The sequence below is a fragment of the Bombina bombina genome, chromosome 1, assembly GCF_027579735.1.
Source record: "Bombina bombina isolate aBomBom1 chromosome 1, aBomBom1.pri, whole genome shotgun sequence".
Lineage (NCBI taxonomy): Eukaryota > Metazoa > Chordata > Amphibia > Anura > Bombinatoridae > Bombina > Bombina bombina.
In genome coordinates, this window is record NC_069499.1 from 86799056 (window position 1) to 86822213 (window position 23158).

The following is a 23158-nucleotide window of genomic DNA, read 5'->3' on the forward strand; positions in this document are numbered from 1 at the left end:
CACGCGGAAACAGCAGCATTCACTGCATAATAAATCTATCCCCAAGTGTGGACCCCACTTCAAGACCATCGCAAGACCACTCACTGAATCTGTTAGAGCATTTTTTTTTGTTCCAATTTGATATCCGTTTAACTCCTTTTTTTACCCTAATTGCTATTGACCTCTTGTGAGTGATAGGTATCCTGCCGCAACTGGGCTTTTGCTATGCTTCTTCTCTGCCAATATCAATAGCTTCTGCTTAGTATCTAGGTCATCATTTCTTGTGAGAAAGATATTAATAACTTGTAAGCCAGTACTGATACTGATACAGATGTCAATTTTGAAGGGACATTAAAAGTTATTTATTTTTATATTTATGCATGGTATATATTAGCAATTAAGCACTGCATTGCAAAAAGATCTGAATGCACAAAACTTGTTTGACATATATTTAAAACTGGCCTTTTGTTTGGAAAATGTGCGTGTTTTGCAGTCCAGGAACATAGATCACTATTTTTTTATCACATCTCCTTTGCTTTTACCAATGAGGCAGCTATAAATGAACTTCTGCACTGATCAAGCAATTACTGTGTAGAATGTTTAGTGTCAATTATTGAGAATCCTGCAGTATTCACTCCAGCCAGTTATTTTTTGTTTTCAGTTAGTACTTGACCTGCTGTGCTTTCTTTTTTATTTAGCTTAATAAAGGTTTAAAGAAAATGTTTAAAATGATTTATGGTTCCTAATTCAGTGGTGCATATTTTCGACTTTAGATAAAATTTTCTTTTTTTATTCAGTTTGATGTATTTTACATTTTAAGTTCAGACTCTGATAATAGGTTGCACAAATATTCCAGAGAATCCCTAGTGTCTGGTAATAATGATAGCTCTGAGTATTGGTCCAGCATTTAGAAATATACCGCACTATTAGAATTGTAATTATTTTAATAGTCTTCTTCTGCTTTCCTTCTGATTAATTCGACCACCCGGGTAGAGCCATCTTCCTGCTAACGCTCAGCTCTTTCAGTTATTGTAATAATAACTAATACGCTCTTCCCTTGCCTGTCTGGGCGTTGACACTTGGAATTCACTACTGTTCTGGCATGAAAAATAACATCATCTATTTAAAACTCTATTTAATTTATGCCAATCTGGCACTGATGTCTGAGGCCTACCGCATTTGCCTACTACTCTTTAAAACAGTAGTCTCAAAGAATCGGCCCCAGGGCCAAATGTGGCCCTCAAGATAGTTTAATCTGGCCCTCCCTTGTTAATTATGTAAATGATTAATTTGGCCTCATCATTTTTTTTTTTAATTTTTTTATTTTTTTTTAAATGCAAATCTTTATTGAGACGTAAAAGAAGAAATTATACAAATGCCATAAATCAGAAAGAGTTTTGAGGACAATAACGATATACATCAGGAAGAGAGTAATCTCCCTGAGAGTCTAGTCTTTATCAAGTGTCTTTGGTTCGTAATACCATCTAGGCAGTCCAGAGTGCTTTATTGTCCTCCAATAAGTGCTAGCAGGTGTAATTTTCCACCTTTTAAACTGGGCAAATGTATCTTACAACTGTTTTGCAATATTTTTAAACATTTTCTTTCTGTTTTTTGAATTTTAAAAAAACATTTCTGAACTGATAGCTTTTAAACATAGCAATAGAAAACAGGTTATGCTTCTCACAGTCTTTTTCACAGTCTAGTATAATTGGGTAATTGGGGTAAAGGGTAGGGGGAGGGGAAGAGGTTCCATTCAGAGGGAGAGGGAGAGAGGTAAGAGGGAGAGGCTAAGAGGGGGGAGCGTACCTCTTAGCTCAAAAACATTTCTGAACTGATAGCTTTTAAACATAGCAATAAAAAACAGGTTCAACTTATGCTTCTCACAGTCTTTTTCACAGTCTAGTATAATTGGGTAATTGGGGTAAAGGGTAGGGGGAGGGGAAGAGGTTCCATTCAGAGGGAGAGGGAGAGAGGTAAGAGGGAGAGGCTAAGAGGGGGGAGCGTGACTAAGAGTGCGTTGGGATCCAGTACGTGTAGGTTGAAGGTTAAGGGGGAGGACCAGGTCCACTCTATTAAGGGTTCGCAGGGCGCAGGCAGTGGGGAGAGCCGAGTGCGTTGGGCGCTAACTCTATGGTTAAAGAGGAGTGTCATTCCATGTAAGTGTCATGTATTCATGGAAATCGAGTTTCCCTATTTTAAGGTAGTGGTATCTTTCAAGTTGAAGTTGTGTAGAGACTTGCTTTTTCCATTCAAGAATGGAAGGACCTTTCTCTGTCTTCCAGCTCCTCGGGATCAGTGTCCTAGCCCCATTCATCATAGTGATAAAAAGTGATCTGTCGTGTTGGCTTTTAAATTTCGGAAGATCTAAGTAAAGCAAGATCGAGGGAGTTGGATTGACAGATAGGCTCAATTTTTTGTTAATCTCTTCAAAGACCCCTCTCCAGAAATCTCAAAACTTGGGGCAGTCCCACCATATATGTAGCATAGTTCCCTCCTCCCCACAGCCCCTCCAGCACCTCCCTGATGTATTCGGGTATATTTTTTTGATTAGTTGAGGTGTCAGGTACCACCTACTCAAAAATTTATACTGAGATTTCTGAGTTCTGGCTGAAATTGAACAATGTGATGTTGTGTCAAAAGCTTTGCTCCACAGTTTGGGTTCAAATTCTTGCCCCAGTTCTTTGTGCCAACCCTGCACATATGACGGGAGGTTATGCAAGCTGCTGTGTTGCAGTAGATCATATAAGCAGGAAATCAAGTGTTTTGTCGGGGAGGACGATGTGCAGAGGGTTTCAAAGGGAGTAAGAGGCCTGAGAATTGACGCTTTATGTCTGTGTGTCGTTATATAGTGGGAGATTTGAGCACAATGGAACCACGATGTGAAGAGGGTGCAGTATAGGGAGAGCTTGTTTAGTGGTAAGGCATTTTTAACCTTTTTTGTAGCAGCTGATAATTGTATGGCTGGATTATTTCTAATTGGGGTAAGAGGCGAGGTGGGCGAGGAAATGGGAATCTGGGTAGCAGAGATCTTATCCCACGTCAGCATCACTTCTCTCATCAGAGGATAAGATAATAACAATGAGGGGCGATGTTTCTGTGGTAGCCAAGCAAGGGAGCCCACATTATGGCACTGTAGAATGTCTAAGTCTATTCCCACCCACACTTTGTGTGTCAAATTTTGGCTCCACTCTACTATGTGTTGAAGGCAGATGGCCCGGCTGTATGTATATAAATTAGGGAGGCCAGTGCCTCCCATTGAACGAGATCTATACAGAGTATTTTTGTTTATTCTAGGCCTAATTCCCTGCCACACAAAGTCCTCTATCGCTTTCTGAATGTGGTGTATATAAGGGGCGGAAGGGGCCAGTGGGACCATTTGTTGAATGTATAGGATTCTCGGCAAGATGTTCATTTTTATTATGTTGATCCGGCCCAGCCAGGATATATACTTACTTTTTTTCCACCCTGAGAGATCTGAGATAATGTCTTTTTGAATTTTTTTTATAATTGGAATTGACTATCTCAGGTATAGACGGTTGTATGAGGACCCCTAGATATAGGAGGTCCTTGTGGACCACTCTAAATGGGCATGAGCTTGCTATAACGTTAAAATGTGCTGGGGGTTCAGTAATATTTAGGAGTTCCGATTTAGTAAGGTTCAAGTGGAAATTCGACATGCTACCATATAGTTCTGGGAAATGGGTAATAAATGGGTAATAAAGGGATTATCTATCTTTTAAAACAATAAAAATTCTGGTGCAGACTGTCCCTTTAATGATAGTGTAGTGTTAGGTTTAATTGTAACTTATTGACCACAACACGAATACAGTGGCACCACTTCGGCAACCTTTTCTATTTTTATATATAAGCTGACATAGAGCCTTGTTTATGTCGTGAATAATTATTAAGACAAAAAGGTGGTGCTGTGCAGTATATAATATACTGGGCAAAATTAGAGGAAAAAGCCTCACAAAAGACTGCACGTATAGCACTCTGTGCCTGGACTTTGAGTGGAGAAATCGGGAATGATAAAATATAACTTTTATTACAATAATTTAAAATAGCAATCTCAAATTAAAAACAACCAAAGAACTGTAGGCCTTTTCCTTGATTTTGAATAAGCCTTTGATATGTCAAAAATAATTGTAGGAAAATGTATAGGCGGGATACTGCCTCTCAGACTGCAATGTGAATCTCCTCTTGCCAAATTAAATGGTTAATAAAGAGGATTTGTATCTCAGTATCAAGCTATGGATATCTATGTATCAACCAAATATATTACTGGAGTAACAAGGAATCCCATGTGTTTGGACTTGGTGGACAATATTGTCAACCTTATATTAATAGGGCTAGAGTTAATCATAAATGGTAGGTCAGAGATCATGATATCAAATATAATGTTGTACTTTGAGTTAGATATGGAAGTGATAATATACAGTAGACAGTGGAGAAATAATACTTGTAATATTATGGTTTCACTTTATTAATATATATAGTATCGTCTTTGTGTTATACTTGGATTGATATTGGGTGTTGAAGATTTCAAATCATTCAAATTGCATATATCACCTTGTGATTGTTTTTATACTTGATCCATAGTATGGATTCATTTGTAACCTAAATATAATAGTATCAGCTATTGTATCTTGTTTTAAAGATCTTGTTCTGATCCCTAATTTGGATTTGAATGTGACTTGAGTGTAATAGTATCAGTTATTGTTTCTAGTTTTAGAGAAATTCTTCTGACAAGCCTAAGTATATCTGTCTGGGATAACTTGTTATAGATTAAAAGGCTTTTTCAAAAAGCCCAATACGGGCGAAACCGGTCAGAGGGTTATAGAGCTTAGGGGAGCTCTATATATTTTTTAAAAAAAGTTACCTAGAACTGTTGGCCTGCATAGGCGGGAATTTATTATTTTTTGTAATTACAAAGCAAACATAAGTATGAACAATGCAGTTAGCGTTATTTAACTGACTCTCTACAAACTTTAGACCACCAATAACTGAATCACTATATACCGCTAATAAAGCTCTTTAGTTATAGTGTGGCACTGAATGTGAGCTGAACGCTGGGACCGCACTGAGCGCTAATTTGAATACCAGCTTCAATTTACATACGAGTACAAACATATACTTAGTCTGCGTGTGAACTCCTAACAATATCGCTACTATCTAATACTTGGCTGCTACTTTTATAGATATAGGTGCATGGGACACTGTTACTAGATTACCTGTAATATAAGCACAGCAATTATATTTAGTTGAACAAAGATTATAATATATCTATTACGATAATTACAAACCAACACATACTGGTACATTATTATGGTTTATAAGATCTAACTATACCAGTAGAATTTAAAGCTACATGCTGGAGATTGTTACTTGGTTTACCCTCATAAACCTATTCTCTTGTGGTCTGTAATTAATCCATTACAATTGATATTTTCAGCGCAAATATCTTACATATACTATTGTGCAGCAAAACTTGTAATAATTATTGTAGCACATAATATTAAGTATCCACACAACTGTACTTTACTGGGCAAACGATATGTTACATATGAATTACCTATTTAATCTATAACAAGTTATCCCAGACAGATATACTTAGGCTTGTCAGAAGAATTTCTCTAAAACTAGAAACAATAACTGATACTATTACACTCAAGTCACATTCAAATCCAAATTAGGGATCAGAACAAGATCTTTAAAACAAGATACAATAGCTGATACTATTATATTTAGGTTACAATTGAATCCAAACTATGGATCAAGTATAAAAACAATCACAAGGTGATATATGCAATTTGGATGATTTGAAATCTTCAACACCCAATATCAATCCAAGTATAACACAAAGACGATACTATATATATTAATAAAGTGAAACCATAATATTACAAGTATTATTCCTCCACTGTCTACTGTATATTATCACTTCCATATCTAACTCAAAGTACAACATTATATTTGATATCAAGATCTCTGACCTACCATTTATGATTAACTCTAGCCCTATTAATATAAGGTTGACAATATTGCCCACCAAGTCCAAACACATGGGATTCCTTGTTACTCCAGTAATATATTTGGTTGATACATAGATATCCATAGCTTGATACTGAGATACAAATCCTCTTTATTAACCATTTAATTTGGCAAGAGGAGATTCACATTGCAGTCTGAGAGGCAGTATCCCGACTATACATTTTCCTACAATTATTTTTGACATATCAAAGGCTTATTCAAAATCAAGGAAAAGGCCTACAGTTCTTTGGTTGTTTTTAATTTGAGATTGCTATTTTAAATTATTGTAATAAAAGTTATATTTTATCATTCCCGATTTCTCCACTCAAAGTCCAGGCACAGAGTGCTATACGTGCAGTCTTTTGTGAGGCTTTTTCCTCTAATTTTGTCCAGTTAATTGTAACTTAGGTTAGGATTTATTTTACAGGTAATTTTGTACTTATTTTAACTAGGTAGCTATTAAATAGTTAATAACTATTTAATAGCTATTGTACCTATACAAAGTTGCCTGTAAAATAAATATAAATCCTAAAATAGCTACAATATAATTATTCGTTATATTGTAGCTATATTACGGTTTATTTTACAGGTAAGTATTTAGTTTTAAATAGGAATACTTTAGTTAATAAGAGTTAATTTATTTCATTAGATTAAAATTATATTTAATTTAGGGGGGTGTTAGGGTTAGGGTTAGACATAGCTTTAGGGGTTAATACATTTATTATAGTAGCGGCGAGGTCCGGTCGGCAGATTAGGGGTTAATACTTGAAGTTAGGTGGCGGCGACGTTGGGGGGGGGGGGCAGATTAGGGGTTAATAAATATAATATAGGTGTCGGCGATGTTGGGGGCAGCAGATTAGGGGTTCATAGGGATAATGTAGGTGGCGGCAGTGTCCGGAGCGGCAGATTAAGGGTTAATTGTGTAATGCAGGTGTCAGCGATAGCGGGGGCGGCAGATTAGGGGTTAAAAAGTGTAAGGTTAGCGGTGTTTAGACTCGGGGAAACAAAGGGGCTGCGTTGGGAGCTTAACGCTGCTTTTTTGCAGGTGTTAGGTTTTGTTTCAGCCCAAACTGCCCCATTGTTTCTTATGGGGGAATCGTGCACAAGCACGTTTTTCCAGCTTACCGCTACCGTAGGCAACGCTGGTATTGAGGGTTGAAGGGAAGGTAAATTCTGCTCAACGCTCCCTTTTTGGAGCCTAACGCAGCCCTTCAGACAACTCTAAATACCAGCGTTGTTTGGAAGCAGCGGTAGGAAAAAAAGCTGCGTTAGCTACGCGAGTCTTTACCTACAAAACTCTAAATCTAGCCGATAGTATGTAATGTTGATGACCAGTGAGCATATAAGAAAGGCAAAAACAATATAACAAATATTGACAGTTAAATAGTAATCACTTATCTGTAACTTCGATGAGAGTGTTATACAGTTTCTGACCAAGTGATGAGTTATATTCCACCAGAGGTAAGACCCCCAGTGACGCCAGTCCCCCCTTCCATGCAACACAACCCAAGGATCAAGATGACCCTTTTAGGAGTGATCACAATGGGTATATAACAGATCAGGAGTCATATTTTGTAGGTCACATTGGCCTCTACGAGACCGGTTCTTTTGCTGCGGCATGATCTTCTTGTAGGTGTGCCAGGGCTATAGGTAACTTGATTGTGAGATTCAGGTTTTTGTTGAAAGCTGGTAGATCAGATAAAGCCCGGAAAACTGTAGTGATGTGATAAACTTCAAATACCTTCTTTTCTGCAGGGTGGCGGGACAGATATCTGGGTATATCTGCACTTCTATCCCGGCATGTGTAAGGGGGGCTTTGTTCCTAGATCCCTTAAGTATCTCCTCTTTGTCTCGGAAAGAGAGCAGTCTCACTATCACATCCCTTGGTGGTGCCTTCGCAGATGGCCTTGGGCATAGAGCCCGATGTGCTCTCTCTATGGGGACATCTGGCGTTGCTGGAGTATCCTTTGCTGTTCGGAAAAGGCTTTGTAGATGGCCTGTCAGGGCTGATGGGGATACAGACTCTGGGATCCCACGGATCCTGAGATTGTTCCTACGACTCCTGTTTTCCAGGTCCTCCATTCTATCCATAAGGCTATGTAGCATATCTGAGTGAATATGTATATTTTTTTTTATTTATTTTTTTATTTTCAAAGGTTTTTATTGAGGAACAATGATACATACATTTTATATGATAAACGCGATGCAGCAAATAAACATATATCTGGCTATAATTGTACTATAATATAGAAAGTCCTCCATTTTCAGTCCCCATAAACAGAAGTACAGACCTCTCTTGGATCTGTTATGGTGCTTGTTTAAAACCAAGGGGATTAATATTCAACAATTAACATGAATAAAAGATTACATAAGATCGAACTGCATCATATGATAAATAAACAGAATATGAGGAAACTATTTGTTTCCAAAAGAAAGAATTTAGAAAGATGCATGGGTCAGGACTGGTTTCTATATTAATACACATCACACAAAGACCAGTAGCTAAGATTAATAAACTAAATGCTATAGAGCTTGACTAAACAGATAAATGGTTAATAATTGTATCCCCGAAAAAAATATTTAAACTAAAATGTCCTGGGTGGCTAATAACATACACTCTTATCAAGTTATTATACTTCCCTTTCTACTCATAAAAATACAGTACAATTCCTGATTTACAATGCATATTAAACACCATTTTAAACCTTCATTTATTGAGTTCCTGTTATTGCCAATTTATGGAATGCACTTGGCTCCCCAACTCCAGCCCCGGCCGCGGACCAAGTCGGGGGGGGCCCACAAAGCTATCCTATGTCTTTCAGGAACTGAGGCTACATGCATAGTAAATGTCCCTTTTTCTTGTGTAAAAATAAAAGTATGTCCCCCTTGGAGCCACCCCCTAAACCCCGCAGAAAACACACAAAATTATAAAAGGGCGTACGTGCTTTTACTGTGCCTTTTACTGACTGTCAGTGTGTGCATATTTTTAGAGTTTCTCTGTACTTTAAATAGTGCATAAGTAGGGATACCTGGAGCCAAACAAATCAGGACTAGGAAAAGTGGGGAATTACTAAAATAAAAGCTTACTCTAATATCTCATAAACACCAAGGCTCTTTATGGGAGGAAAGAGAAAAACACATAAAAGGTGAAACATTTTTGAGCCAGCAATACTGAAATATATGGGACAATACCAAGCTATCCTCCATCTGGCTTTAGAGAGTACCAGCCGTGATTCCTACTAAACTGTTCAGTAAAGTTCCCTTTTTCTGGGCAAAGAGGCGCGTCGGCTGGCATCTGCAGATCCTTAACTGTAGTATATGGTGTGTCCTTTACCAACTCATCTATGCACTTGCGGCTAAGCCCCTCTGTCATGCAAGGCGCATCAAACACCGGCGCTTCGCCAGCCGATGCACTAAGCTTCATGGGGACTTTCAGAGCTGATGCGCGGTGACCATTCTCGGCTTGCTTTCGCTCAGACAGCCAATCCTCATGCCGGTACAAGTTGGAGCCCATGCGCTCAGCTATCTCTGGAGGGCTAGTTTTCATCCGAGAGAATGGTATGCAAGGCGGGAACTGTGAAGGTGCCGCTATATCTGGAGAGATCTCTGTGTTTTTCAAGATGGGAGAGACCACGGGGGCGCCCTTTGCCGCGGTCCCACCCGCCATATTTGTCATCTCCGTTTCTTCCAGCTTGCCCCTTGTGTTAGGTTCAAACAGCCGTGAATTCATAAGAAAGTCCCATGGAGCACTCTGTAGCAAACCTTGAAAGCAAAGTTCCAGCTTGTCTAGTAAGTCGTCTAAATGAGATGCGTAGCTGGTTTTCTTCTCGTCGGCAATATTTGTTATGAATTAATAAATGCCTTAGTATACTTGATCTCTTTGTAGCAAGAAAAAAAAAAAAAAAAAAAAAAGAAGTCTGTTTATTCCGATGTTCTGTGTGACTATGAATAACTTGCTGTGTTCAGTCCTGACAGAAAACCTCGGTAGACCGAGGGGGGTAGCGTTGCCTGTCGTGAGCCGCCGCTCCAGGCCTTTACTGCCCGATCTTGCACTCTAGCTTCAAAAATACAGTGGCTAGTTTAGGTGATTATATTCAGTCCACCAGTCCAGTAAAACTGGTCACTCTATGTTGTTCGTGCACTGTGTTAGCTATCCTACAACGGCGGTTTGCTGGATATTCAGCAGGAGCACTAAGGAGATGCGACCGTCCACAGTCGCTGTTCGGACACGCCCCCCCAGTGAATATGTATATTATCCGAGTGCATTTGTATATCAGCTTGCTGAGTTTCCTGCCTCTCTTCCATGTTTGAAACTCTATGTTCTAAAGCTGTAATGTCCTTCTTAAATTCACCAAATAGGTCTTTAACTTCCTGCATGGCCTCCCTGATATCATCTTTGGAGGCAAAGTATTTAAGATCACCTTTAGTGACGTGCTGCATATTTTCTTTCTGTTTTTTGAATTTTAAACAAACATTTCTGAACTGATAGCTTTTAAACATAGCAATAGAAAACAGGTTCAACGTATGCTTCTCACAGTCTTTTTCACAGTCTAGTATAATTGGGTAATTGGGATAAATGGTAGGGGGAGGGGAAGAGGTTCCATTCAGAGGGAGAGGGAGAGAGGTAAGAGGGAGAGGCTAAGAGGGGGGAGCGTGACTAAGAGTGCGTTGGGATCCAGTACGTGTAGGTTGAAGGTTAAGGGGGAGGACCAGGTCCACTCTATTAAGGGTTCGCAGGGCGCAGGCAGTGGGGAGAACATGTAAGTGTCATGTATTCATGGAAATCGAGTTTCCCTATTTTAAGGTAGTGGTATCTTTCAAGTTGAAGTTGTGTAGAGACCTGCTTTTTCCATTCAAGAATGGAAGGAACTTTCTCTGTCTTCCAGCCCCTCGGGATCAGTGTCCTAGCCCCATTCATCATAGTGATAAAAAGTGATCTGTCGTGTTGGCTTTTAAATTTCGGAAGATCTAAGTAAAGCAAGATCGAGGGAGTTGGATTGACAGATAGGCTCAATTTTTTGTTAATCTCTTCAAAGACCCCTCTCCAGAAATCTCGAAGCTTGGGGCAGTCCCACCATATATGTAGCATAGTTCCCTCCTCCCCACAGCCCCTCCAGCACCTCCCTGATGTATTCGGGTATATTTTTTTGATTCGTTGAGGTGTCAGGTACCACCTACTCAAAAATGTATACTGAGATTCCTGAGTTCTGGCTGAAATTGAACAATGCGATGTTGTGTCAAAAGCTTTGCTCCACAGTTTGGGTTCAAATTCTTGCCCCAGTTCTTTGTGCCAACCCTGCACATATGACGGGAGGTTATGCAAGCTGCTGTGTTGCAGTAGATCATATAAGCGGGAAATCAAGTGTTTTGTCGGGAAGGACGATGTGCAGAGGGTTTCAAAGGGAGTAAGAGGCCTGAGAATTGATGTTTTATGTCTGTGTGTCGTTATATAGTGGGAGATTTGAGCACAATGGAACCACGATGAGAAGAGATCAGCGTCCCAGTCTTTGAGTTCCTGTTGCGTTTTTAATTTACTATTTGTGAGGGTGCAGTATAGGGAGAGCTTCTTTAGTGGTAAGGCATTTTTAACCTGTTTTATAGCAGCTGATAATTGTATGGCTGGATTATTTCTAATTGGGGTAAGGGGCGAGGAAATGTGAATCTGGGTAGCAGATATCTTATCCAACGTCAGCATCACTTCTCTCATCAGAGGATAGGATAATAACAATGAGGGGCGATGTTTCTGTGGTAGCCAAGCAAGGGAGCCCACATTATGGCACTGTAGAATGTCTAAGTCTATTCCCATCCACGCTTTGTGTGTCATGTATGGCATTGAATATCTTAAAGAGGTGCGGTACCAGTATGGGAGCAAATTTTTTAGAATATTTAGATCCTAGGCCATCTGGGCCTGGACTTTTACCTGAGGGTAGCTCTTTGATAGTATGAAGAATCTCCGTAAGGGTAAAGGGGGTGTCTATGGTGTCCCTATCCTCATCTGAAAGCGACAGTAAGGTGGTTTCCGATAGATACTTGTGTATCTGGGGGGGTCCTCTGTGTGATTTTCTGTAACAGCCGGACTTAAAGGGCTCAGGTCCAAATTGTATAATGCCTGGTAGTAAACCCTGAAAGTGTTAGCAATATTGTTGGCATCATAATGGGTTATACCTTGCGGATCTTTAATCTCATGCACATAAGACTTAGGTTTCCTGCGAGCCAGTGCTCTGGCAAGCATTTTACCTGCCTTATCTCCCTGCTCAAAGAATTTTTGCTTCATTAGGAATGCTTTTTTTTGGTGTTCTTCCTGTAAATGGGTCATTAAATCTGACCTAGCCTGCTCCAATTTACTCAAAGTGGTCGTGTTCGTGGGGTTAGATTTGTGTTGTTGTTCTAGGTGGGATATCAACGTTAATAAGTTGTGGAGTCTCTCTCTTTTAAGTCTATTCTGTCTCGCTCTCAGCTTTATGAGTTCTCCGCGTATCACGCATTTATGTGCTTCCCACGTGGTTGTTAAAGGGAGGGCATCCGACATATTAATATGAAAGTATTCTTGGAGTGACTTGGTAAGGTCAATAGTGGTGACATGATTGTCTAGTAAAGTGTCGTCCAGTCTCCACATGCAAGTGGAGATGGGGGACTCTGGCCAGTGGAGCGTACAGGAAACCGGTGCATGGTCCGACCACGTGATGTTGTGTATGGTGCTGTCTAACACTGCGGTTAAGCCCGTGGTGTCTGTGTAGATATAGTCTATCCTGGTATATTTATTGTGGGGGTGGGAATAGAAAGAGTAATCCCTTGTGTTTGGGTGTGTTGTTCGCCAGATATCATGGACCACCATATCCTTCAATTGGCGACTTATCTGCTTAAGTGTTTTAGGGGAGGCGCTGGAGGTGCCATCAGATGCATCTAAAGCGGGATTCATGGGAACATTAAAGTCCCCACCTAGAAAGAGGACCCCTTTTTGGAGTTCTATAATCTTTTGTGACACTTTTTTAAGAAAAGAGGCCTGCGCTGTGTTAGGGAAGTATGAGTTAGCAAGAGTTACGGGCCTATTATACAAAAGACCTACTAATATGATGTATCTTCCCTCTGGGTCTCTCTCTACATGTGTGGTACTAAAGAAGGTCTTAGAATGGAGCAATATACTCACTCCCGCCTTCTTGGTTGGGCCCGAAGCGAAAAAGGCTTGTGTGTAATGTTTTTGAAACCACTTAGGCTCATGTCCCTTTTTAAAGTGTGTTTCTTCGAGGAAGACTATGTCTCCCCCCATCCTTTGTAAATCATTGAGTATTATAGATCTTTTACCTGGGCTGTTTAAGCCCTTAGTGTTGATTGTGATTAGCTCAATCCCATGGGATTGGGAGTGGGATTTATGTTTTGGCATTGTACTGGGTAAGGAGGAGGGGGAAGGAGAAAAGGCAGGGGAAATGGGAACGAGTAGCTCAAGAAAAGTGGTTAAGGTAAAGAGGTGAAATTTTTCAGAGTCAACAAAGTTTAGGAGGAAGGCAAATCTTTGTATCACTGTGAAACAAAAAGAACAATTCTAACAATTCTAACCATCAATACAGAATGCAACGATACAACAATATAAATAATATCACTAGGGGAATTGTCCCTAGTCCATTGCCTTTGATACATGAATTTTGATTAGTGATACGAGTTTGTTAGGTGTGTGTGTGTGTAGTGTCAGCTGTGGCAGTATGTGTTGTGTGTGGAAGAGTGAGCGCGGGGACGTGGTGTAGTGTGAAACTGTTATCTTAGGTGTAATTTAAAACACAGAATCAGGTTAAGGACTGAGGGGCCGGTAGTAATGTGTCCCCCATTTCCTTCTGAACTATTGTGGGTTGTGCTGGTGGATGTAGATTGCATGTAACTTTTGCTCTTTTAACTAATAAACATACACCTAGATTTAGAGTTCTGTGTTAGCCGTCAAAAGCAGCGTTAAGAGGTCCTAACGCTGCTTTTGGCCGCCCGCTTGTATTTAGAGTCGGCAAAGTAAAGGTGTACCGCTCACTTTCAAGCCGCAACTTTTCCATACCGCAGATCCCCTTACGCCAATTGCGTATCCTATCTTTTCAATGGGATCTTCCTAACGCCGGTATTTTGCAGTAGTTAAGAGCTTTATGGGCTAACGCCGGTATATAAAGCTCTTAACTACAGTGCTCTAAAGTAACACCCATAAACTACCTATGTACCCCTAAACCGAGGTCCCCCCACATTGCCGCCACTATAATAAATATTTTTAACCCCTAATCTGCCGACCACACATCGCCGCCACCTACATTATCCCTATGAACCCCTTATCTGCTGCCCCTAACATCGCCGACACCTACATAATATTTATTAACCCCTAATCTGCCCCCCCCAATGTCACCGCCACCTAACTTCAAGTATTAACCCCTAATCTGCCGACCGGACCTCGACGCTACTATAAAAAATGTATTAACCCCTAAAGCTAAGTCTAACCCTCACCCTAACACACCCCTAAGTTAAATATAATTTTAATCTAACGAAATAAATTAACTCTTATTAACTAAAGTATTCCTATTTAAAACTAAATACTTACCTGTAAAATAAACCCTAATATAGCTACAATATAACGAATAATTATATTGTAGCTATTTTAGGATTTATATTTATTTTACAGTCAACTTTGTATTTATTTTAACTAGGTACAATAGCTATTAAATAGTTATTTACTATTTAATAGCTACCTAGTTACAATAAGTACAAAATTACCTGTAAAATAAATCTTAACCTAAGTTACAATTAAACCTAACACTACACTATCATTAAATTAATTAAATTAATTAGCTACCAATACCTACAATTAAATACAATTAAATAAACTAAACTAAATTACAAAAACAAACAAACACTAAATTACAGAAAATAAAAAAATATTACAAGAATTTTAAACTAATTACACCTAATCTAAGCCCCCTAATAAAATAAAATAAAACAAAATAATAAAAGTCCCTACCCTATTCTACATTACAAAGTAATCAGCTCTTTTACCAGCCCTTAAAAGGGCTTTTTGAGGGGCATGCCCCAAAGTAATCAGCTCTTTTGCCTGTAAAAAAAAATACAACCCCCCCAACATTAAAACCCACCACCCACATACCCCTACTCTAACCCACCCAAACCCCCCTTAAATAAACCTAACACTACCCCCCTGAAGATCTCCCTACCTTGAGTCATCTTCACCCAGCCGGGCCGAAGTCTTCATCCGATGGGGCAGAAGAGGACATCCAGACCGGCAGAAGTCTTCATCCTATCCAGGCAGAAGAGGACATCCAGACCGGCAGACAACTTCATCCAAGCGGCATCTTCTATCTTCATCCATCCGGAGCGGAGTGGAGCCATCTTCTTCCCAGCCAACACGGATCCATCCTCTTCAACCGACGCCTACTCGCCGAATGAAGGTTCCTTTAAATGACGTCATCCAAGATGGCGTCCCTCGAATTCCGATTGGCTGATAGGATTCTATGAGCCAATCGGAATTAAGGTAGGAAAAATCTGATTGGCTGATTCAATCAGCCAATCAGATTCAAGTTCAATCGGATTGGCTGATCCAATCAGCCAATCAGATTGAGCTCGCATTCTATTGGCTGATCGGAACAGCCAATAGAATGCGAGCTCAATCTGATTGGCTGATTGAATCAGCCAATCAGATTTTTCCTACCTTAATTCCAATTGGCTGATAGAATCCTATCAGCCAATCGGAATTCGAGGGACACCATCTTGGATGACGTCATTTAAAGGAACCTTCATTCGGCGAGTAGGCGTCGGTTTAAGAGGATGGATCCGCATCAGCTGGGAAGAAGATGGCTCCGCTCCGCTCCGGATGGATAAAGATAGAAGATGCCGCTTGGATGAAGATGTCTGCCGGTCCAGATGTCCTCTTCTGCCTGGATAGAATGAAGACTTCTGCCGGTCTGGATGTCTTCTTCTGCCCCATCGGATGAAGACTTCGGCCCGGCTGGGTGAAAACGACTCAAGGTTGGGAGATCTTCAGGGGGGTAGTGTTAGGTTTATTTAAGGGGGGTTTGGGTGGGTTAGAGTAGGGGTATGTGGGTGGTGGGTTTTAATGTTGGGGGGTTGTATTTTTTTTACAGGCAAAAGAGCTGATTACTTTGGGGCATGCCTCTGCAAAAAGCCCTTTTAAGGGCTGGTAAAAGAGCTGATTACTTTGTAATGTAGAATAGGGTAGGGACTTTTATTATTTTTTATTTTTTTTTTATTTTATTAGGGTGCTTAGATTAGGTGTAATTAGTTTAAAATTCTTGTAATATTTTTTTATTTTCTGTAATTTAGTGTTTGTTTGTTTTTGTAATTTAGTTTAGTTTATTTAATTGTATTTAATTGTAGGTATTGGTAGCTAATTTATTTAATTAATTTAATGATAGTGTAGTGTTAGGTTTAATTGTAACTTAGGTTAGGATTTATTTTACAGGTAATTTTGTACTTATTTTAACTAGGTGGCTATTAAATAGTTAATAACTATTTAATAGCTATTGTACCTAGTTAAAATAAATACAAAGTTGCCTGTAAAATAAATATAAATCCTAAAATAGCTACAATATAATTATTCGTTATATTGTAGCTATATTAGGGTTTATTTTACAGGTAAGTATTTCATTTTAAATAGGAATACTTTAGTTAATAAGAGTTAATTTATTTTGTTAGATTAAAATTATATTTAATTTAGGGGGGTGTTAGGGTTAGGGTTAGACTTAGCTTTAGGGGTTAATACATTTATTATAGTAGCGTCGAGGTCCGGTCGGCAGATTAGGGGTTAATACTTGAAGTTAGGTGTCGGCGACGTTGGGGGGGGGGCAGATTAGGGGTTAATAAATATGATATAGGTGTCGGCGATGTTGGGGGCAGCAGATTAGGGGTTCATAGGGATAATATAGGTGGCGGCGGTGTCCGGAACGGCAGATTAAGGGTTTATTGTGTAATGCAGGTGTCAGCGATAGCGGGGGAGGCAGATTAGGGGTTAAAAAGTGTAAGGTTAGGGGTGTTTAGACTCTGGGTTCATGTTAGGGTGTTAGGTGCAGACTTAGAAAGTGTTTCCCCATAGGAAACAATGGGGCTGCGTTGGGAGCTTAACGCTGCTTTTTTGCAGGTGTTAGGTTTTTTTTCAGCCCAAACTGCCCCATTGTTTCCTATGGGGGAATCGTGCACAAGCACGTTTTTCCATCTTACCGCTACCGTAGGCAACGCTGGTATTGCGGGTTGAAGGGAGGGTAAATTCTGCTCAATGCTCCCTTTTTGGAGCCTAACGCAGCCCTTCAGACAACTCTAAATATCAGCGTTGTTTGGAAGCAGCAGGAGGAAAAAACATAATTTATGCTTACCTGATAAATTTATTTCTCTTGTGGTGTATCCAGTCCACGGATCATCCATTACTTGTGGGATATTCTCCTGCCCAACAGGAAGTTGCAAGAGGATCACCCACAGCAGAGCTGCTATATAGCTCCTCCCTTAACTGCCATATCCAGTCATTCGACCGAAACAAGCCGAGAAAGGAGAAACCATAGGGTGCAGTGGTTACTGTAGTTTAAATTAAAATTTAGACCTGCCTTAAAAAGACAGGGTGGGCCGTGGACTGGACACACCACAAGAGAAATAAATTTATCAGGTAAGCATAAATTATGTTTTCTCTTGTAAGGTGTATCCAGTCCACGGATCATCCATTACTTGTGGGATACCAATACCAAAGCTAAAGTACACGGATGAAGGGAGGGACAAGGCAGGCTTAAATGGAAGGAACCACTGCCTGTAGAACCTTTCTCCCAAAAATAGCCTCCGAAGAAGCAAAAGTATCAAATTTGTGCAATTTTGAAAAGGTATGAAGCGAAGACCAAGTCGCCGCCTTGCAAATCTGTTCAACAGAAGCCTCATTTTTAAAGGCCCAGCTGGAAGCCACAGCTCTAGTAGAATGAGCTGTAATCCTTTCAGGGGGCTGCTGTCCAGCAGTCTCATAGGCAAAGCGTATTACGCTCCGAAGCCAAAAGGAAAGAGAGGTTGCCGAAGCTTTTTGACCTCTCCTCTGTCCAGAGTAAACAACAAACAGTGTAGATGTTTGGCGAAAATCTTTAGTAGCTTGTAAGTAAAACTTTAAAGCACGGACCACGTCCAGATTATGTAAAAGGCGTTCCTTCTTTGAAGAAGGATTAGGACACAATGATGGAACAACAATCTCTTGATTGATATTCTTGTTAGAAACTACCTTAGGTAAAAACCCAGGTTTTGTACGCAGAACTACTTTATCTGAATGGAAAATCAGATAAGGAGAATCACATTGTAAGGCAGATAACTCAGAGACTCTCCGAGCCGAGGAAAAAGCCATCAAAAACAGAACTTTCCAATTTAAAAGTTTGATATCAATGAAATGAAGGGGTTCAAACGGAACCCCTTGAAGAACTTTAAGAACCAAGTTTAAGCTCCATTGGGGAGCAACAGGTTTAAACACAGGCTTAATTCTAACCAAAGCCTGACAAAAAGCTTGAACGTCTGGAACTTCTGCCAGACTCTTGTGCAAAAAAATAGACAGAGCAGAAATCTGTCCCTTTAAAGAACTAGCTGATAATCCATTTTTCCAAACCCTCTTGGAGAAAGGACAATATCCTAGGAATCCTAACCTTAATCCATGAGTAATTCTTGGATTCACACCAATAAAGGTATTTACGCCATATTTTATGGTAGATTTTCCTGGTGACAGGCTTTCGTGCCTGTATAAGGGTATCAATGACTGACTCGGAGAAGCCACGCTTTGATAAAATCAAGCGTTCAATCTCCATGCAGTCAGTCTCAGAGAAATTAGATTCAGATGATTGAAAGGACCTTGTAGTAGAAGGTCTTGTCTCAGAGGCAGGGTCCATGGTGGAAAGGATGACATGTCCACTAGGTCTGCATACCAGGTCCTGCATGGCCACGCAGGCGCTATCAAGATCACTGATGCGCTCTCCTGTTTGATTTTGGCAATCAGTCGAGGGAGCAGAGGAAACGGTGGAAACACATAAGCCAGGTTGAAGAACCAAGGCACTGCTAGAGCATCTATCAGTGACGCTTCAGGGTCCCTGGACCGGGATCAGTAACAAGGAAGCTTGGCGTTCTGGCGAGACACCATGAGATCCAGTTCTGGTTTGTCCCAACGATGAACCAATTGAGCAAACACCACCGGATGGAGTTCCCACTCCCCCGGATGAAAAGTCTGACGACTTAGAAAATCCGCCTCCCTGTTCTCTACACCTGGGATGTGGATTGCTGATAGGTGAGTCTCTGCCCAGCGAATTATCTTGGAGACTTCTAACATCGCTAGGGAACTCCTGGTTCCCCCTTGATGGTTGATGTAAGCCACAGTCGTGATGTTGTCCGACTGAAATCTGATGAACCTCAGGGTTGCTAACTGAGGCCAAGCTAGAAGAGCATTGAATATTGCTCTTAACTCCAGAATATTTATTTGGAGGAGTTTCTCCTCCTGAGTCCACGATCCCTGAGCCTTCAGGGAATTCCAGACTGCACCCCAACCTAGAAGGCTGGCATCTGTTGTTACAATTGTCCAATCTGGCCTGCGAAAGGTCATATCTTTGGACAGATGGACCCGAGATAGCCACCAGAGAAGAGAATCTCTGGTCTCTTGATCCAGATTTAGCAGAGGGGACAAATCTGTGTAATCCCCATTCCACTGACTGAGCATGCATAGTTGCAGCGGTCTGAGTTGTAGTCGCGCAAATGGCACTATGTCCATCGCCGCTACCATCAAGCCGATTACTTCCATACACTGAGCCACCGAAGGGCGCGGAATAGAATGAAGAACACGGCAAGATTTTAGAAGCTTTGATAACCTGGATTCTGTCAGGTAAATCTTCATTTTTACAGAATCTATCAGAGTCCCTAGGAAGGAGACTCTTGTGAGTGGGGATAGAGAACTCTTTTCCTCGTTCACCTTCCACCCATGTGACCTGAGAAATGCCAGAACTATGTCCGTATGTGACTTGGCAATCTGAAAGCTTGACGCCTGTATCAGGATGTCGTCCAGATAAGGGGCCACTGATATACCTCGCAGTCTTAGGACCGCCAGAAGCGATCCCAGAACCTTTGTAAAGATTCTTGGAGCTGTAGCTAACCCGAAGGGAAGAGCCACAAATTGGTAATGCCTGTCCAGAAAGGCAAACCTTAGGAACCGATGATGATCTTTGTGAATCGATATGTGAAGGTAAGCATCCTTCAAATCCACTGTGGTCATGTACTGACCCTCCTGGATCATAGGTAGGATGGTCCGAATAGTTTCCATTTTGAACGATGGAACTCTGAGGAATTTGTTTAAGATCTTTAGATCCAAAATGGGTCTGAAGGTTCCCTCTTTTTTGGGAACCACAAACATATTTGAATAAAAACCCTGTCCCTGTTCCAACTGTGGAACTGGACAGATCACTCCCATAACTAGGAGGTCTAGCACAAAGCGTAAGAATGCCTCTTTCTTTATCTGGTTTACAGATAATCTCGAAAGGTGAAATCTCCCTTGAGGAGGGGAAGCTTTGAAGTTCAGAAGATATCCCTGAGATATGATCTCCAACGCCCAGGGATCCTGAACATCTCTTGCCCACGCCTGGCGAAGAGAGAAAGTCTGCCCCCTACTAGATCCGTTACCGGATAGGGGGCCGTTCCTTCATGCTGTCTTAGAGGCAGCAGCAGGCTTTCTGGCCTGCTTGCCTTTGTTCCAGGACTGGTTAGGTTTCCAGCCCAGCTTGGATTGAGCAGAAGTTCCCTCTTGTCTTGTAGCAGAGGAAGTTGATGCTGCACCTGCCTTGAAGTTTCGAAAGGCACGAAAATTAGACTGTTTGGCCTTTGATTTGGCCCTGTCTTGAGGAAGGGTATGACCCTTACCTCCAGTAATGCCAGCAATAATTTCCTTCAAACCAGGCCCAAATAGGGTCTGCCCCTTGAAGGGAATGTTAAGTAATTTAGACTTTGAAGTCACGTCAGCTGACCAAGATTTAAGCCATAGCGCCCTACGCGCCTGGAAGGCGAATCTAGAATTCTTAGCCGTTAGTTTAGTCAAATGAACAATGGCGTCAGAAACAAAGGAAATAGCTAGCTTAAGTGTTCTAAGCTTGTCAAGTATTTCAGTCAATGGAGTAGCTGTCTGAAAGGCCTCTTACAGAGACTCAAACCAGAACGCCGCAGCAGCAGTGACAGGCGCAATGCATGCAAGGGGCTGCAGGATAAAACCTTGTTGAATAAACATTTTCTTAAGGTAACCTTCTAATTTTTTATCCATTAGATCTGAAAAAGCACAACTGTCCTCGACAGGGATAGTGGTACGCTTTGCTAAAGTAGAAACTGCTCCCTTCACCTTAGGGACCGTCTGCCATAAGTCCCGTGTGGTGGCGTCTATTGGAAACATTTTTCTAAAAATAGGAGGGGGGGGGGAAACGGCATACCGGGTCTATCCCACTCCTTATTAATGATTTCTGCAAACCTTTTAGGTATTGGAAAAACATCAGTACACACCGGCACTGCATAGTATTTATCCAGTCTACACAATTTCTCTGGTACTGCAATTGTGTCACAGTCATTCTGAGCAGCTAACACCTCCCCAAGAAATACACGGAGGTTCACAAGCTTAAATTTAAAAGTAGAAATATCTGAATCAGGTTTCCCCGAATCAGAAATGTCACCCACAGACTGAAGCTCTCCTTCCTCAGCTTCTGCATATTGTGATGCAGTATCAGACATGGGCCTTAAGGCATCTGCGCGCTCTGTACTACATCTAACACCAGAGCTATCGCACTTTCCTCTGAATTCCGGCAGTCTGGCTAATACCGCTGACAGGGTATTATCCATGATTGCCGCCATGTCCTGCAAAGTAATCGCTATGGGCGTCTTTGATGTACTTGGCGCCATTTTAGCGTGAGTCCCTTGAGCGGGAGTCAAAGGGTCTGACACGTGGGGAGAATTAGTTGGCATAACTTCCCCCTCGCCAGCTGATCTTTATTGTTTAAAGTGAAATCAATACATTTAGTACACATTCTCATATGGGGTTCCACCATGGCTTTTAAACATAATGAACAAGGAGTTTCCTCTATGTCAGACATGTTTATACAGACTATCAATGAGACTAGCAAGCTTGGAAAACACTTTACATCAAGTTAAACAAGCAATATAAAAAACGTTACTGTGCCTTTAAGGGAAACACATTTTGCTAAAATTTGAAATAACAGTGAAAAAAGGCAGTTAAACTAACGAAATTTTTACAGTGTATGTAACAAGTTAGCAGAGCATTGCACCCACTTGCAAATGGATGATTAACCACTTAATACAAAAAACGAATTAACAAATTGAAAAAAACGTTTTTTAAACAGTCACAACTGCCACAGCTCCACTGTGGCTTTACCTTCCTCAATATATGACTTTTGAAGCCTTTTGAGCCCTTCAGAGATGTCCTAAAGCATGCAGGGGACTGCTGAGGGAAGCTGAATGTCTCTGTCTGTAATTTTAACTGCGCAAAAAAGCGCTAAAATAGGCCCCTCCCACTCATATTACAACAGTGGAAAGCCTCAGGAAACTGTTTCTAGGCAAAAATCAAGCCAGCCATGTGGAAAAAACTAGGCCCCAATAAGTTTTATCACCAAAGCATATATAAAAACGATTAAACATGCCAGCAAACGTTTTATATTGCACATTAATCAGAGTATATACCTCTGATAGCAAGCCTGATACTAGTCGCTATTAAATCACTGTATTTAGGCTTAACTTACATTAATCCGGTATCAGCAGCTTTTTTCTAGCAAATTCCATCCCTAGAAAATCTTAAACTGCACATACCTTATTGCAGGATACCCTGCACGCCATTCTCCCTCTGAAGTTACCTCACTCCTCAGACATATGTGAGAACAGCAGTGGATCTTAGTTACTTCTGCTAAGATCATAGAAAAACGCAGGCAGATTCTTCTTCTAAATGCTGCCTGAGATAAAATAGTACAACTCCGGTACCATTTAAAAACAATAAACTTTTGATTGAAGAAAAAACTAACTATATTACACCACTTTCTTCTTACTACCTCCAGCTATGTTGAGAGCTTGCAAGAGAATGACTGGGTATGGCAGTTAGGGGAGGAGCTGTATAGCAGCTCTGCTG